General features: G+C 37.3%; 1 pseudogene across 10 annotated transcripts; it reads left to right on the top strand.

Annotated features, from left to right (window-relative positions):
• The first annotated feature begins 191 nt into the window (after positions 1 to 191).
• On the top strand, positions 192 to 16,549 carry LOC149254652 (protein RTF1 homolog pseudogene; annotated as a pseudogene). 10 transcript variants are annotated; one of them, XR_016267176.1, is made up of 5 exons: positions 192 to 425; positions 518 to 594; positions 672 to 710; positions 812 to 888; positions 14,360 to 16,549. The product of XR_016267176.1 is annotated as a protein RTF1 homolog pseudogene, transcript variant X4 (transcript). The 10 variants fall into 10 exon arrangements; XR_016267174.1 differs by having other exon boundaries at positions 14,357 to 16,549; XR_016267177.1 differs by lacking the exon at positions 672 to 710.
• Positions 16,550 to 19,393: the final 2,844 nt, after the last annotated feature.

Raw genomic sequence — 19,393 nt, 5'->3', positions numbered from 1 at the left:
CGAACCATAAAATTGTTTCATTGTTCCTCCAACTAAGTAGTTGTTGCCTTATTCCTCCAACTAAGATCATTATTGAGTTGAAGGCGCACTAGCGTTCACCCCTAAGCCATAATGTTTAAAAAAACATTAACCAAACAGATTACATTGATACAGGCGTGATAGCGAGGAGGACTATTTAATGTTTCTGGTACAAGTTTATTTATTTCGCCAGTCACAAAGGACACTTGGGCTTGCAACCTCCATCCGTATGTAAGGCTCTTAATCCATTGGTTTGGGTTTTTCAGAATTTGTTGTGGTAACCGCTTCTACCCTAGACCTCAAAGCAAACAACCATTTTTCTCTTCCCTGTCTGGGGTTCCAGCTCTACAACTTCCTCTTCCTCTGGCGTGCAAAATGCACCTTCAGGACATCGCTTCGACCAACAGGCAAGTGCAATAACATATGTGTCATCTTTGCCCTCTGTGAGTTAACATTTCAGAGGACTCTGCTTTCTTTTACTCACGCTTGATTCTTGCAGGTCCCTCACTTCCTCTGCCAACAATGCCGACAGCCCTCTCAGCAAAAGATAGACTAACTGTATGTGCTCTCTGACAGGTAAAATGGGATCAACTGAGTTTTCCCCTTTTTTCTAATTGATTATTTTAATGGGTTCTGATGGGGTTTACCATCAGGGTTTGGTGATGGTCTAATTGTTGCGTCATACTACACAGGTAACTTTTCTGGTTTGTTTCCCCCTCTACTAAATATGTTAAACTCGCAGATGGCCTGGAAAGATTCAAGGTTTTGACATACTTTTTCCTTGATTGGCTAGGTTTGTACTCTACGACTCCTTTGGCAATGGATACAACGCCTGGATATTCTAACATCTACCACTCATTCCTATTTCAGGTTTTTCCTCTTCCTTTCTTGGTCGGTACGAGGATTTATGTTCTTACTGTTCTGGGTTTCCTCAATATATATATACATATGTCTGTGTGTTTATGTTTACTGCTCAGACTTCTCCTAAGTCGGAAGGAAGCCTTCTGAGCGAAAACCCTCTGACCACCTGAGTGGTGTTTTCCTTTGTCTCAAATGTAGATATTGGTTATTAGCGTTCATTGAGCAGTCATTTACATTAGTCTGGAAAAGAGTTGTATTTATAAAAAAATGACTATTGATAAAGGTTGTCGAATGGTTACACACACACATATGCAACCCGTTACAAGGTTATCAATGGGTATATGATTTCCGTGTTTTGTTTGCAGCAACTCTGTTTTTCCTTTTCCATGTCAAAACCTCAGAGTAACTCTCTCATGGAATATATTAATATATTAGTGGAATCGTAATATTCGAAGCTTTTGTCATTGTTGAGATTGATGGAAACTGGTATGGTGCACCTTTAAAGTTTAGTGTTGTTCTTTTCCTCCTTCTCACACTTGTTTTCCTTGGATTTGTGAAGATTGATTCTCTCTGTATTTTCTTTTGTATATAATGAAAGAATCAGTTATTACTCAGGAAATTTTGTACAACTCCAGTCTTGGTTAGATGTACAGTGATTTTATGTGAATTTGTGTTCTTCGACCAAGCTATTTTAACAGGAACTCAATTGTGTTTCTAATACGGATAACTCTTAGGTTACCCATTTACTCACTCACTACGTCAAGGTGTTATTTAAAGCTTAAATATAATTCCAGTCTACCTCTAGCGAGCATTGCGCTTGCAACTCCTGAGGCTTAACCGGAGTCATAGTTACCAACTATGTAACTTATACTTGAACTATATCTAAAAACCACTAGTATCTTGCCCAAAGTGACATGAAAATAGTATTCACATATATACAACTTCTACTACATGCATTCACATACCTCCTTTCTAGCAAGGTTATAATTCCATATTTCATTAAATTTGACAATCATTCCACATAAATGCATAGTAACAAAAAAAAAGATTCCCATTACATTTTCTTTTGTCAGGCCAGGGTAACTCCAGATATGACTGAGCGCAAGACAGAACTGATTATTTTCATTAGACAACTATTATATATATATATATATACACAAGAAACGGATCAGTTCATCTTCTAGATGACTGTCCCGGCTTCACCTCATCCGTTTCGGATTAGGTGTCAACATTCCCCCCCTTAATCTGAAGGGATGTTGGTGAGTCCAAGCATCGTTCTGAATCTTTCAAGCTTTTCTCTTCCAAGCGCTTTGGTGAAGATGTCTGCAATTTGCTCGTTTGTGGAACAATGACGGAGATGAATTGTTTTGGCCTCAACATGATGTCGGATCAGATGATATTTGGTATTGATGTGCTTAGTACGATCATGGAACTTTGGATTCTTGGCCAACTTTATTGCAGATGTGTTATCAATCATGAGTGGAGTAGATTGTATTTGTTTTACTTGCAAATCTTCAAGAATTTTCCTGAGCCACACAATTTCTTTCGTTGCTTCAGCTGCTGCCACGTATTCTGCTTCTGTTGTGGAATCTGCTGGTACTGATTGTTTGCGTGATCTCCAGGAGACAGCTCCTGATCCAAGACTCATAGCATATCCTGAAGTAGATACCCCAGTTTCTTTGTCTCCATCGAAGTCTGAATCAGAGTATCCAATCAAGTTGAAGTCGTCCACCTGTGTATACTTGATTCCAAGGTCTTGAGTTCCCTTCAAGTACCTTAGAACTCTTTTTGCAGCAGACCAATGTCCCTCACAAGGTTTTTGCATAAACCTGGAGAGGATTCCAACAGCAAATGAAATGTCTGGTCTGGTAGTAGTGAGGTAGATGAGACTTCCTACAAGCTGTCTATACCTTGTTGCATCCCCAAATTCCTTTCCTTCAGTAGATGTGAGCTTCAAGTTTTGTTCCATTGGAGTAGAAAGGGGATTTCACTCTGTCATGCCAAATATGTATAACAAATCTCCAATGTATTTCTTTTGAGAAAGAAATATGGACTTTGGATGTTGGGTTACTTCAATGCCAAGATAGTAATGAACATAGCCCAAATCAGTCATTTCAAAATTTTTTCCTAATTCTTTCTTTATGGATGCAATATAGCTTTCATTGTTCCCTGTCATTAAAAGATCATCTACATATAACACAAGATATACAACTGTTTTGCCAACTTTCTTGACAAATAAAGTTGCATCATCAAGATCAAAATGATTGAAGTTGAGTTTCAGAAGATGCTCAGTTAGTTTTTCATACCAGGCTCGTGGTGCTTGTTTGAGGCCATACAAGGACTTCACAAGTTTGCATACTTTGTGTTCATGTCCTTTCACAGCAAATCCTTCAAGCTGGGACATAAAAACATTCTCTTTTAGATCTCCATTCAAGAATGCAGTTTTTACATCCATTTGATGGACTTTCCAACCGTTCTGAGCAGCTAGTGCAAAGAGTGTCCGGATGGTGGCCCATTTTGCTGTGGGAGCAAAAGTTTCCTCATAATCGACCCCTTCCTTCTGTGCAAAACCTTTTGCCACAAGCCTAGCTTTGTGCTTGTCAAGTGAGCCATCAGCTTTGTACTTGTTCTTGTAGACCCACTTGCAGCCAATTGGTTTGGTTCCAAATGGAGGATCAACCAGCTTCCAAGTGCCATTCTTTATGAGTGCATCATACTCCTTCTGCATTGCTTCTTTCCATTCATCATGAGAAGCAGCGTCTTTGAAGGAAGTTGGTTCAAAATCTGTAGACAAGTTCAATTCACAATCATAAGTAACATCCATATCAACAGGTGAATTAGAGTTATCTACATCACCTCCATCTTGTCGGTTTGAATTTCTGGTTCCTGTTTTTCCAATTTCATCAGGATGAACACTTTCAAGTGTCTTTGTCAGCCACTTTGGGGGACCTTTCTGAGATGGTCCAGGCTGTTCTGTTGATTGAGTTGGGTCTGAATCAAGATTAAGTCTCCCAATTCTATCAATTACATCACTTAAAGCATCATCCGTTGTTGGAGTGTCATGCAGGGGAGATTGTTCTTCAGAAGGAGATTCCACATGTTGATCTAGTATAGGAATCCCCCCTTCAAGATGTGGAATCTGATTATCAAACTCTTGGAATGATTTCGGTTTTGTGAATCTATCCAAGCGATCAAGTTGCCGCTCAACAACACTGTCAGATTTGGATGATTCAAGAAAAATGACATCTCTAGATAAAACAAACTTTTTATTTACTTCATCATAAAGGCGGTATGCTTTAGATGTGTTTGAGTACCCCAGGAAGATACACTTACGACTTCTAGCACCAAGTTTGTTTCTATGTACCTTTGGTATTAAAGCATAACAGGTGGAACCAAATATCTTGAGATGTTTTACCGAAGGAACATGTCCATACCATAATTCATAAGGAGTCTTGTTTCTTATAGCACTAGATGGACATCTATTCTTTATATATGCAGCACATAGAACAGCATCAGCCCAAAACATTGTCTTTACATTTTTGAAGAAAAGCATGGATCGTACCATATTCAAAATTTTTCTGTTCATTCTTTCAGCTACACCATTCTGTTGAGGATCATAAGGCACAATTGTTTGATGTTTAATCCCATGTTGGCGAAGATAGTGTTCAAATTCATTTGATGTATATTCTTTTCCATTATCAGTGCGAATAGACCCAATATGATATTGTGCATCATTTTCAATCCATTTATGAAAATTCTTGAATGTTTGAAAAGCATCAGATTTGTTCTTCAATAAGTAATCCCAACACATTCTGGTGTAATCATCAATAAATGTCATGATATATTTATTTCCATTTGCAGAAGGAACATGCATTGGACCACATAAATCTGAATGAATAAGTTCAAGCTTCCTATGTGCTCTTGAATGTGAATCATGAAAAGACTGTTTGCTATGCTTTCCTAGAATGCAAGCATCACATTGTTTATGTTTTCTAGGAATTGTAGGCAAACCAACAACACCATTTTTCTTCAACAAGCGGAGACTATCATAGTTTAAATGTCCAAATCTAGCATGCCATAATAAACTTGATGGAAGTGTACTTTCATCATGATGAGAAACATATGAAAAATGTTGTGCATGAGCAGAGGTTCCTTGCAGTTTAAGGAGTCTTTCTTCTTCTATACCCCTCATGACAAGTGAGTGGTCAGATGCCTTTCTTACCTCAAGCTTGCCATCAAACATGTGAATGGAGTGACCTTGCTGGCGGATGTGGACCAAGGACAGCAAGTTTCTCTTCAGCTGTGGGAGATATAGAACATGATCCAGAAGAAAGTCTGGAAGACCAGGCAGTTTAACCCTGATTGTGCCAAGCCCTGATGGCTTGATTTTTGACTGATCTGCAAAGTATACTGCTCCATCAACATTGTCAGTGAAATCTTCAAAACATTCTTTCCTATGAGTCATGTGACAGGTTGCTCCTGAATCAAGCAACCAGTCATTGTTCGAAGAAGCAAGTGAAGCATTAAACAAATCTTCATTTACTCCAATGTTACATTGTGCCTCAATATAGTGAGCGGATTCAGGTGCTTTACCTTTGTCTGTGTCATCAGTTTTACCTTTCTGCTGATTTCTTCTCTGCTCAACTTTGTCCCATGGTAGCTTGCATGTAGAAGCATCATGTGATCCATTTCGTTTGCAGCGAATGCAATGCAGATCTGCCTTTTCTGCTTGAGAATGTCTGCCCCCCCTGCCTCTGAAGTATCTTCCTCTTCCTCTTCGTCCACCTCTTCCTCTTGCAGAATCTTGAGCAGGATGCTTTTCTTTGTGAGCAAGGCAAACAGTCTCTTCAGAAGATTCAGGGACTGTTTTCTTTCCAAAGGCTTTCTCTCTTTCAGCAAACTTTTTCACAAGAGAGTCAAAGGTTATATCTTTAAGGTTTCCATTTGCTTGTAAAGACTCAAGATAATTGGAGTAGGTAGGATAGAGTGCTTTGAGAAAGGCAATAAGAGAGATATCCAGCTCAACCTTAGTGGATTTTATATCATGCATTATAGACTTTATTTCAGATGCAAGAGCAAGAGGATCATTATTTTTCAGTTCAAGAGTGAAGAGTTTAATCATGAGCTGAACAACTTCAAGTGCAGAATGTGTATCATAGAGTTCTTTCAGCTTTTGTAAAGCTTCAAAGGCAGTGGAATAGCAGGAAATATGACGACTTACTTCCTCATTGACAGATGCTGCGATCAATGCAAAGGCTTTGCTGTTCTTGTTTTCCCAAATGGCGAGTTCTTTGTCTGATGTGGGTTGCACAGGGTCTCTGTCTTCTTCTCCGACACACACTCCTTTCCACAGCTCATTGTAGATGAGGGTGTGTTTCACCATCCGAGACCATTCAGAATAGTTCTCCTTGCCAGTGAGAACTATTCCAACCATTGAAATGATTGAATGCATTCTGTAAAAAAAAAATTATCTCTGCCAAAAACACTTCTGTTGAGAGAGAAAAAAATCCTTATGTGATAGCCTTATGCATGTTATTTTTCTTCTAACATTTCATCAGTATATCATGAGCATTTCTTATATCACCATTTCTTTATATCACTTCCATTATGTTTTAAGAAAAAACGAGGGCGCTCAAATATATGTATCACTGCTCAAAAAAGGCATTCACTTCACTGTTCAAATATATGTATCACTGCTCAAAAAAGGCATTCACTTCACTGTTCAAATATATGTATCACTGCTCAAAAAAGGCATTCACTTCACTGTTCAAATATATGTATCACTGCTCAAAAGAAAGGCATTCACTTCACTGTTCAAATATATGTATCACATTGTTTTGAAAAAAAAAGAGGGCGCACATATATATCACACATGAAAACACTGCCTTACGATCCTTGACCCACTTCGAGGTTCGACGACGTTGGAGCGTTTTTCCAACAGAGTCACACTGCAGCGTGAATGTTAAATCCCTCCCGACAGACCAAGCAATTTGCTGCACAATTTGCAGAGACAACAGCTCTAGTGGAAGACAACACACGTCCAGCAGAGAGAGTCACACTGCAGCGCTCACCTGAATGTAAATCCCTCCCGACAGCCTTCGTTTCATTACTGGACAGAATGCATTGTTACAACAACGTCTATATGGGAGATCAAATGGAGGACTGTGCGAGGCCGAGGTTATATGTTAGCGAAGATCAGGCCACGGGAAGAAGTATTTTGGTTTTAACAAGTCCACACCTGAGTGCAAATAAATGATAGACGTGCGATTTGATTTACCATATGCGACGGGAATATTGGTATACCCATCATTCTTTGCAAGGACCGAAGTGTTCCCGTGGACCAAAGTTCCTCCACAGCGGCACCGGATCCAAATGACAATACGTTTATGCCAGAATCTCTTAGAGAAAGCCGTGACAGAACTTCAGGGATTCTGCAAAGAATCACGCAGAGGTATGTCCAGGAACGCACAAGGGAGTTCTCATAACGGATGCATTCATTAGAGAAAGCCGCAGAGATACAAACGTTTATTCAAATGCAGAGGGCGCAGTCTCATGAGAGGGCAGTGTCAGAGAGCGCAGGGCAGTCAGAGGCAGCGCAGAGAATTCAGGTCAGAGGCGCAGCAAATTCAGGTCAGAGGGGCAGCGGATTCAGGCAAAGGCAGAGGCAGAGCCAGGTTATCACGCCAGAGCAGCTCTCAAGGCAGGAAAGGCAGGAGTTACTACTATTTTAGGGACTGGGACCTGAGCTCTGATACCATGTCAGGCCAGGGTAACTCCAGATATGACTGAGCGCAAGACAGAACTGATTATTTTCATTAGACAACTATTATATATATATATATATACACAAGAAACGGATCAGTTCATCTTCTAGATGACTGTCCGGCTTCACCTCATCCGTTTCGGATTAGGTGTCAACATCTTTGTTAGATCTTTTCCTTTACTCTTTATTTTGTAATTAACACACAGATAACATAGGATTTTCTTCTATTCACAAGAAAAGTAAGAAAACCTTGCAGAGGTACTTATATGTTCTCTGACTGTATAAATTTTAAAACAACATTCCACCTGGAAGATCTCTCCACTTAACCATGAGACTGGCAATGACATCCAGTCTCCTCCCGAGCTTCTTCCTTTCTAGACAGTTTAATAATCCAATATTCAAGGTTTGCTTCTTCCTGAACCTCAAGACTACACCAGTCTAGTCCAGTACTCCACAGTCAAGGATTTTCCAAAGCATTCCACTAGCTATAAGTCTAGCTCAATAACACCTCAGCCAGGCAGTGTCTTGCCACCTTCATAGCGTCCTCTGCAAGGTATTAATTCCATTCCTCACTTTTCTCTCTATCCTCCATCCTTCACATGCCATCCTCCCTCTCCCTTTGTCCCTACTGAGATGTTTTATCTCTAGGGAGGAGGAGGTAACTATCTCAACTATTTGGAAACTAAAAATTTTCTTCTAGAGTCTTTTCCCGTGAATTCCAAGACTTGGCATAACTTTTATTCTATATAATTAAAATAAACTTTTAAACATTAAATTTCCCCACTAGGTTTTCCATACTGCCCATAATTTACCATGCGTTTGTGGTAAAGTAAATTAAATATTTACTTTTTACCAAGGGGTGTTACATCTTACACCCCTCGAGTGAAACACCGTCCTCAGTGTTTACTTTTCTTCAAAATAGGCCGGATTATTCTTTGAGCATAAAATCCTTAGTTTCATCTTCCTAGGTAGCCTCCCCTGGCTGAAATAACCTGGGTAAACACTTGTTTTGTAATATAATTTTCCTTCTGATTGAGAATGCGCAGACGTTTGACCAAGATTACTTCGTTTGGTTGACCTACATTCACAATCCTTATGGTCATTAGTTTTCCATCATTCATCATTTAAGAACATGTATATATTGTTTCAATATTTATTACAAACACTATCCAGTTCTATATGTATACTGAGCAAGGTCATCATCATGTCTCACAACGCAAGAAGTGTCACTAAGCTGCACTCAGTACAGTTAGCAACGTCATTATAAAATCATCATTTTGAACCCTTTTACTTACCCAATGGCTTATGCCAATTGACAAAGAGTCACCCACATAGTCCCGCTATAAGTTTCAGGCCATATCAGTTTTGTCTTCCCGCTATAAGTTTCAGGCCATATCAGTTTTGTCTTCCCACTATAAGTTTCAGGCTATATCAGTTTTGTCTTCACAACTTTTCTTAACGAGAATAAAATGTTCAGAACTTATTTACTGTTCTTGTCTTTTACGAGAGATTGCAACTAGGGCATTTCGTGATAGATAGTAGCATTATAATTTTGTCTTAATCCAAATGGTATATACACATTAGTCATTCATGTGTAGAAATTTTTTTTTTTTAACACCTTCCATCTATAAATATATTATATTTATTAATTTTCTCGCCATATTCAAGAAGGCCATATTGTTATCTACCTTTTCCTAGTAAACCTAGTTATGCCCTCCTTTGGCTGCCTTACAATTTCCTTTAGTACCATCCAAGGGCCACTTTATAGTATATATTTATTTATTTTAAAGTCTGGCCCATTTGTCATCTTACATTATAGGGTATTAATGCAAGTTTGTTTTCTTGTACAGCCATGGGGTTTCTCCCTCTTATGCTCGTATGTGTATTGATTGTCTCATACTCGCCATGTTACCATAATATAGTTCTTTACTTATAATTCAGAATGCATCCACTTCCTTTGACAACAAATTATTTTAATACATGGACGTGTAAGGTTTAATGGAATATTAATAGGCATTAATTCTATTCCAGCCTGAGAGTACTTGGTTATCTCATCATACTCTCACACAATGTCCATTTTTTTATCATCACAAGGAAGAGTTTCTTGCCTTGTTTCCATGATGGTTTGCAACCAAGGATCTACTCCTCTGGCACCATCATAATTTATGATATGAAACATGTCACAACAAAGTATTACCACGTTCTAGGGTAATTACATCAACTTACCATTTTCACGGTAATATCATCTGTCCTTTGTTCAAGTGGACTTTATCATGTCCATGTTACCCATTCACTGGTGATTTCATGCAAAATCAGGGTTCTATAACTTAGTTGATTTCCTTTATTGTATCCCTTTTCCTTTTGGCCTTCCACAACAAACCATTGAGGTTAGAAATACGAGGTAATAATAAAACAACCCTTTATGACAAATCAAGGGTACAATTATGCTTAGAATCAATAAAATCTAACTAGAAATTATATTACCCAATCTTACCATCTTTTCTTTCTGACATGCCACACATATGAGTTTTCTCATTTTTTTTTTAAGGTTTGCATCCCTCCCTATTCTTCAACTTATTGATCATGGTGATTGGAAATCGTATGTACTTCCCTTTTTGTTGAAGTATAATAATTTATAGGGTATTCTCCCCTACTTAAATCTTCGTGCCTATCAGCGGCCTCACTACACTATGTTAGCATGGTTACCTTACATGATGGTTTTGTAGGCATATGCTCATTCTAATTATCTGTTGATGTGATTTCAATCATGTATATTGAGTCACTTAAATTTCTTAAGGTACTTATCTGGGGTTGACTGGTGGCATGTTACATTTTCCATGTTAACACATTATATGACCACAAGCATAACTACCTTTGATTACTCTGCTCAACTATTCACATGTTTTTTTATCACAACTCTATGCTCATTAGCAATCCTTTAGGTATTATTATGACAACTCTCTCTTAGGATATTAATACACACATTCATTTCCGTGTGTATTTTGTATATATATGTGTGTGTGTGTGCGCGTTTGTTTTTCTTAGGTTCCTTTTTTTTCATATAATATTTGTCAATCTTTCTTTTTGTCTCCTTGTAATCCAATAATTATATAATGTGGTCTTATTGTATATACAAATTGCTAGTCTTACTAGATTTCACAAGGAATTTTGCTCGCATCTATTTCTATTCATCTTATTGCACCAACAATCTTTTCAATTAATTAAATTTTATTGTCATATTAATTTCGAGCATACTTAATCTTTCAATTTGTAAGGCAGTTATAAATAAACCAACTAGCGAATCACTCCATGATCCGGTTTATAAGGCGGTAACTCACACCATCTTGAGTTCCCCCCCCGTTATGTCCATCTAGTAAAACAAACTTGAAAGCTGTGAACATTTCTTTTAAGGGTCGTTGGATACTCTTTCCAAACAAATTCTATATCCTGGAAAGCGATTATTTTCTTACCCTCAATTTACTTACTGAATTGATTAAAATTGATTTTCTTTCGAGTATCAGCAACATTGTTCGAATATGATTTTGTGCTTAGTGAATGCTCAGATACTATTATCGTGTCGCTTTCAACTCAAAGGTCTCATGTACACTTTTTTTTCTCAAACCAGTCTTCTTTCCATTACAAATATTATGACATATTAACATAATTTACTTCTATTTTGATGATTTCTAACATGTATCTTATCTGATGATGCAATTATCACTTACCTGACCTTTACATCATTCATGCTAGGATTTGTGTCTATTATTCTACTACTGTAACCCACCTTTCCATGGCTCTGCTATGTTCATGAAGAGACTTTTCCAGCGGAGAGGTCCATTAATATTCTTATCAATTTGTTTTTCATCAGTCACGAAGTCAATACCTTCCCTTTATCATGGTATTCGACTTACTTATTCCTAAGTTGCACTATCGACATAATTTGTTTTTATCTTTTATCGTCACCATTGTCGAGGCCAATCATATCATAATCATATTCATATTTGTTCATGTATTTTATAGTCATAAGTATCTTATATCCTTAGTCAGTCTTTTGAAAATCATCTATCATTAAGTATGCTGAGGTGGTGTCCTCGAGTGTACTAGCACTCCAAATATTTTGCTAAAGTATTACAGGGTTTTCAGTTTCTTTTTATCTCTTTCCCAATTCTTATATACACTTTATGTGATGTATACCCCCTCTTATATATATATATATATATCTTAACTAGAAGTCCCAGAATTTTTAAATATACAATGTGCTTATTATTGTGAGGGTGTCACAATATTATTATAGACCCTTCCCTTTTCAACCAGCTTTCCATACACAGGTAAGTTTACTCTTCATTAGAATTGAAGATTTTTTTTAACTATCATCTATTTCCTTTCATTCACTCTCTTAAGGTAGGTTATACTAATCCAATAATATATTTACTCATTTTAAACATTTCCCTTCTATATTAGAGGTTTAATTTCAAGACATCCTTGTGATACTATATGTCAAAATGTAATTAATTTTTTTTAACCAAAAAATAAATACTCACAGCGAAAAATAGATAACTGTTATACTTGTCAGGGTGATTTCATATGCAACTTACTGTTGTCTCTACATACCCATCCGATATTTTATAATGGTTTTACCAGTATGGGACCTGATAACTTCATTATCTATATATATATATATATATATATATATATATATATATCCTAATCTACAAATTATGAACTTCTTTCTATTCATTATCTCACAATCACAGACTATGATTTACTAACTATCACATTTTAACACTTCAATCATCCAACCATGCCCATCATATTAGTTCTTGAAGATAAGAGTATCCCCGACCATATTCCAATCGATATTTGCTTGGTAATTTGACGTAATAGAATTTTCTTTCATATACCCATGATAGGGCGCTTAATTTCTTTGGCTATATAACACAATTTTATTTATTTATTTAATTCCTCATTTATTGGTAGTTGCCAATGGTTAATTAGTAGTTCCTACTCTCACGTATGTTGTGTTGTCTAAAACACATAAGTTCTTTGCTTAACTGTACGCACATCTCAAGATTTGATTTAGGTAAGGGTGCAAAATTATTTGTAACTATGGAGCTTGCTAAGTTTTTTGTTTTTTCCCTTAACCAGGCCACAGTGTTGAACCCTTCAGCTCTGATACCACTTGTAACATGTACTCACACAATTCATGAATTACCCTCATATTTTAATGACTATAATATCCAAGCCAATTTATTGTACCCGAGCACATATTTACCTTGTGATTATTGTCTGCTGAGAATGATTGACATAGCAAAAATTAAATCATTATTGAGTTGGAGTTGCACTAGCGCTCAACGCTAGCACAATGTTAAAAAAAACATTGATCGAACACATTACATTGATACAAGCGTGATAGTAAGGTCACAAGGTGGATTATTTAATGTTTCCGGTACAAGTTTATTTATTTATGCCAGTCACAAAGGACACTTGGCTTGCATCCTCCATCCATCTGTAAGGCTCTTAATCCATTGGTATGGGTTTTTTGGAATTTGTTGTGGTAACCGCTTCGACCCTAGACCTCAAAGCAAACAACCATTTTGCTCTTCCCTTGCTGGGGTTTCCGCTCTGCAACTTCCTCCTCCTTCAGTGTGCAGAATGCACCTTCAGGACATCGCTTCAACCAGTAAGCAAGTGAAATAACCTGTGTCATCTCTGCCCTCTAGTTACGCCGTAAGGCATTTCCCTTTGAAATGAATTGCCCCAGCCGATGCCGTGTCCTATTGTTGACCGTGGATTTGTGGTGTTAGATGATTGAACGAAGTTTGATCGTTGATCCTCACACTGTCCCCTCTCTGTCTTCAGAGTTATTGTTCGGGGATGTTTCCTCTGGAGGTATGTGAGCTAGGGCTTCATGAGACAGAGTTGGTCTGTTTACAAGTTCAGGTGTCCGGTCTTTGTTGCGAGATCTGTTTTTTTCTTTCTTTGAAAACAGTGTCTGTGTATTCGGTGATGTTTTGGATTCAGGTAATTATCGTTTCAGACAATCAGATAAAATTCCATTTATTTACTTGAACTCGGTTTTTGTGACAATGTTTGTTAACTCTTTCCCTGTAGAAAGTTCAGTTTTTTCAATCATTAATTGTTCTGTATCTGTTTCTCATCTCTGTTATAAATCTGGTGTCTTTTCATTCTTTCAGTAGCTTACATCTGCACAGTTTCGTCAGTGTCTGTACTTACATTAATATAAATTTGAGTTGGCCGTTTAGGGTTTCGTTGCCTGTTCTGTAACGCCCTTTTTTTCATTGTGAATATAAAATTTTCTTTAGGGCAATATTCAGATTTCTGGTAGGACTTTGATTTTACTTGGTTTGAATTTCATGTGCTATTTATTATTCTATGACTTTTGGTCAGTATTAATTGTATAGTTAGGGTTTGTTATATTCTCACGCTTTTGCGCATACTTGGTTTGTGATATGTGTACTTCTCAAACGTTTCAGTTCTATGAAGAATTTGGCTCAGAAATATTTTTGAAATTTGCCATCTCTATGTTCAATGTGCTTTCTTTACAGGTCTAAGGGTTCTTTTGAACTAATTGAGATAGTAATGTTCGTTTCATTGTAAGGACCATGTATTACAAAATGTAATGTCGGTGATGTACATTTATTAAGCTCCATGGTGTGGTTTGCCTCTCACAATTTTAATCTGTTTGATGGACAGTAGGTTTTAGGTTTTGAAGATCTATTGAGGAGTGGTATTTGCAGTCTCTGCTCTAGCCAGGGAACGAAGGACTATTCAATCGGCGTGGGTGTTTAGAGGGGAAAAAAAGTTATGGCTGAACTGGAGCATTTGCTGCTAGAAGCAGCTGGTCGAACATCTACCAATGATGGAAAGCAAAACCGAAATCCTGCGAAAGGGAGACTGGAAGATTCTGATTCAGATGATGGCAGTGACTCGAAATACATTGATGACGATGATTCAGATGATGCTGGGACAGCAAATAGGAAGGCTTCTGGGTCAAGAATGCCCCTGAAAAAGAGATTTGATTCTGGTGACAAGGATGATGATGACAGGGGTCGCCGTGATGATTCCGATAGCGAATTATCCATAGGAAGTGATTTATACAAAGATGATGAAGATAGGGAGCAGCTTGGGAAAATGTCTGAACTGGACCGGGAGTTGATTTTGGCAGAACGAGCAGAAGCAAGGGATAATTATTTAATGCGTAAAAGGGCTCGCCAAAACGAGATTAGAAATCAACAACGGAAAGAAACAGGGCCTCCATCTTCACGGATGCGCTCTTCTGTGAAATCGACAAGGTCTGTAAAAGAAAATGCTTTGAGTGAATTGGTAGCAAGGCGGCAGAAAGCACAGGATTCTGACATTCAGCGTAAGCGGAGAGATAATACTGGTTCATCTAAGGGGCGGGATTCTTCACCTAGTAGAAGAAAATCTCATGCAAGTCCGAGCCTTAGTTTGTCATCCTCTAGTGAAGGAGAAGGAAGTGGAAGCAGTGGCGAAGAATCAGATAGTGATGGTGATGGTCCCGGCTCTGCTGACACTCCCAGCTTTGAAGATATTAGAAGCATAACAATAAGGAGATCAAAACTTGCCAAGTGGTTTATGGAACCATTCTTTGAGAATATCATTGTGGGCTGCTTTGTAAGAATTGGGATAGGAATGTCCAGGTCAGGACAGAGTACTTACCGTCTTTGCATGGTAAAAAATGTTGATGCGACAGACCCTGATAAACAATACAAGTTTGAGAACCGCACCACATACAAGTATTTGAATTGTTTCTGGGGTAGCGAAAGCAGTGCAGCAAGATGGCAGATGGCCAGGGTGTCTGATTCACCTCCACTTGAGAAAGAGTTTTCAGATTGGGAACGGGAAGTAGAACGCAGTGGTGGTCGGATGATTAGTCGGGCAGAAGTTGAGGAAAAAATAAATGCGCTAAAAAAGATAAATCAATTTGTGTATTCTGCAGAAACTGTAAAACAAATGTTGCAGGAAAAGAAGTTGGCTTCCAAAAGGCCATCAAATGTGGCTGCTGAAAAGGACAGGGTTAGAAGAGAGATGGAGCTGGCGGAGAGCAGGCATGATTATTCAGAAGTTGAGAGAATTAAAGTGAGATTGAAGGAACTAGAAGTCCTTTCTCTTCAGAGCAAAAGCAAGGATGCAAAAGCCTTGATGCTAGCAGAAATGAATAAGAAAAACAAGGCTGAAAATTTCAAGAACGCTTCTGAGATCAAGCCTCTAAACCTTAATCTTAAAGCAGGTGAAGCAGGGTATGATCCTTTCACTCGGCGTTGGACTCAATCTCAAAATTATTATGATACAAAGGCGAAGGTTGCTGAAGACAACACTGATGCGAACAAAGAGGCAGATGCAGCCAAAGTAGAGGAAGCCATAGCAATAGAAACTGCTGAGGATGATGGAAAGCTTGTCGACACTGATGCTCCTGTATCAGAAGATGCAAAGGTGTATTCTTTGCATGATTTTGAACTTTCAATTTCACTTGCTGGACTGCAGAAGTATGGGGGTGCTCAAGGGGCCCCTTTAGCTTTTATGGCTAGAAAGCAGAAGATTGAGTCAACTTGTGGAGTGCAAGTTCCTAGCAATGATGGAAGGAGGCATAGTCTGACATTAACTGTGAATGATTACAAGCGTAGAAGAGGCCTGCTGTGAAAATAAATAATGATATTTTCTCTGCTTGTTGGTTTCCCCATTTAATTTTTATATGAAAGATTCGGAAATTTTCTTTTATGATTGCCAGAAACATATGCAGAAAAGCCTTAAAGTGAACATTTTTGTAAATTGTTTCAAATTCTATATGTAGTGTGCCATTATAGGCACTTTAAAACACAACTGCAATAACCTAGTCAACCAAGGATTGTCTTTTAACAGTAGCAACATCATGGATTGTTGGCAGGCATGAAATCAACAATGTGTTAGAAATATAGGCTGTATTTTCTTGTCATATAAAGTTCAAGGGTGTTTTTTTGTCTCAACCATTCAGCTAAAAAATTGTATATAATGTTCCAAAAGGATTCCTTTCCTCTTAAGTAACGCTATTCCACTGAAAGTTATCATGCAGTTGGTGAAACATGGCATTTTATGTTGTTTGAGATTGATGTTGAGTGATGCCTTTTTCTAAATTATTGTTGAAATAGGTAGTGTTTTTCAGATTCATGTAATAAATGCTATGTTTTATTAATTTCTGTTGTTTTAGTATAGTTTGCTTAAATGCTTTTAGAGTTGTGGTTGTTTTGTTGTGCTTAGTTGTTTATTCTTGCTTTCGATTGATTGCAATTCTATCTAATAAGCAACTATCTTTTACATGGTAAAAAAGTTTGGCTGAATCAAGGAAAACATTCTAAAATCTGGAAGAACTTTGGTACAGCCAAATAATTCGGTTCAGTTGGAATTCGTATAGTCAATCTTTTGTTTGTCCAAAACTGAACCAAACCAATTCCAATTTTAACCCAAAAAAATCATCTTCCCAAGAAACCCTAAAGAATTCTTAAGAAAATGCATTTTAACTTTCAAGCCACCAATGAATATGTTATTTGCCCATTTCTTCTCCCTGTCCTGCAATTGCCTGTGACTACTCACTTGTTTAGGAGCTAGCCATGGGAGATTTCAGGAGACTATGCTGCTGCTGCTGATGCCTAGAGAGGTTTGTCTATTCTGTTCATGTGTGAAGTCTCGAGGAGACTGCATTTGTAGTTGGGACACTGTTGCCTGCACCTTAAAGGCCTGCTTAGACCTTCATAAACAAAGTTACACTCAAATGAAGCATGCCAACCGAGCCAACATACTAAATAAGTAGCTTCCACTAGGTATTTAGTCATATATTCTCTATTTGCTATGTGCTTATTTAATTTTTATTTTTCAACTTGAAAGGGTGTACCTAATGTCTGTGCATATCCTTCTTATTTCCAGAACACCTAGAACAGGTTACATGACCTGCATTAGCAAAAGTAGAATCACAACACACGCAAACACATACGCCCACCAAGCACAAGAAAATAGTGTGATGGCTATCAACTTTTTTAAATCAAACTTGTAATAATCTCAATAATAAATCAAAAGTAGAATCACAACACACGCAAACACATACGCCCACCAAGCACAAGAAAATAGTGTGATGGCTATCAACTTTTTTAAATCAAACTTGTAATAATCTCAATAATAAATCGAACAGGTTACATGACCTGCATTATCAAAAGTAGAATCACAACACACGCAAACACATACGCCCACCAAGCACAAGAAAATAATGTGATGGCTGTCAACTTTTTAAAATCAAACTTGTAATAATCTCAATAATAAATCTAATCTTCTTTAGAGAAGACCTGCTACTCTAATTTTTGCTACTCTAGTTTTTGCTGGGTTTAGTACACCAAGCACAAGAAAATAGTGTGATGGCTATCAACTTTTTTCAATCAAACTAAATAGTGTGATGGCTATCAACTTTTTTAAATCAAACTTGTAATAATTTCAATAATAAATCGAACAGGTTACATGACCTGCATTATCAAAAGTAGAATCACATACGCAAACACATACGCCCACCAAGCACACCCACCAAGCACAAGAAAATAGTGTGATGGCTATGAACTTTTTAAAATCAAACTTGTAATAATCTCAATAATAAATCTAATCTTCTTTAGAGAAGACCTGCTACATCAAAAGTAGAATCACAACACACGCAAACACATACGCCCACCAAGTACAAGAAAATAGTGTGATGGCTATCAACTTTTTTAAATCAAACTTGTAATAATCTCAATAATAATCTAATGTTCTTTAGAGAAGACCTGCTACTCTAGTTTTTGCTGGGTTTAGTACAGTTTATAGTGTATGATAAGGAAATACATTTCTTGACGCCGACCAAGCACAAGAAAATAGTGTGATGGCTATCAACTTTTTTAAATCAAACTTGTAATAATCTCAATAATAAATCTAATGTTCTTTAGAGAAGACCTGCTACTCTAGTTTTTGCTGGGTTTAGTACAGTTTATAGTGTATGATAAGGAAGAAATGTACAGTTTATAGTGTATGATAAGGAAATACATTTCTTGAAGGGATTGCATCAGAAGGCTCGACGGACCTTTGAGCATTTTTGTAGGGGTTTATGTTATCCAATCATTAAATTTTTGATAAAATTAGTCTAGACTATCCACATACCTATTTTTTTTGATAAAATTAGTCTGGACTATCCACATACCTATTTTTTTTTCAATAAATTTGAAGTGCATGTTTTTGCTTTAATAACATGTATACTCCTGAATTTTCTGAACTGTAGTTTTGTGGGCCAATTGTTTTATATATTGTATGGTATCCACATTTGAATTCAGTTTCTATCTTGATAACTATCATTTCTTAGTATGTTTTTATGAATATATTGCATTGCAAGTGTTCTTTCTCTTCTTACATTGGACAAGAGAATACGGCTGTCTTTGACAATCTTAGTATGTTTTTATGAATATATTGCATTGCAAGTGTTCTTTCTCTTCTTACATTGGACAAGAGAATACGGCTGTCTTTGACAATGTGAAGTTGTTGAAGATGCAAAACTTCCATTGCTTTACATGAGCCAACTTGACCTTCAATAGAAACGTTGCTGAACACAATGAGAAGTTTCATGTTTCTTTAGAGAGCATCCCGAAAGGCTTGTGTAATCCCTGCATTGTTTTGGTTGATGCCTTGCTGAGGAATCATTGAGACTCATCATGATTTTGTGGTCCAATC

The sequence above is a fragment of the Pinus tabuliformis genome, chromosome 7 (genome assembly GCF_031772625.1).
Source record: "Pinus tabuliformis cultivar Carrire ecotype Pingquan chromosome 7, CPIR1, whole genome shotgun sequence".
Classification (NCBI taxonomy): domain Eukaryota; kingdom Viridiplantae; phylum Streptophyta; class Pinopsida; order Pinales; family Pinaceae; genus Pinus; species Pinus tabuliformis.
The sequence above is the reverse complement of the archived record's forward strand: the minus strand, read 5'-3'. Positions and strand labels throughout refer to the sequence as shown.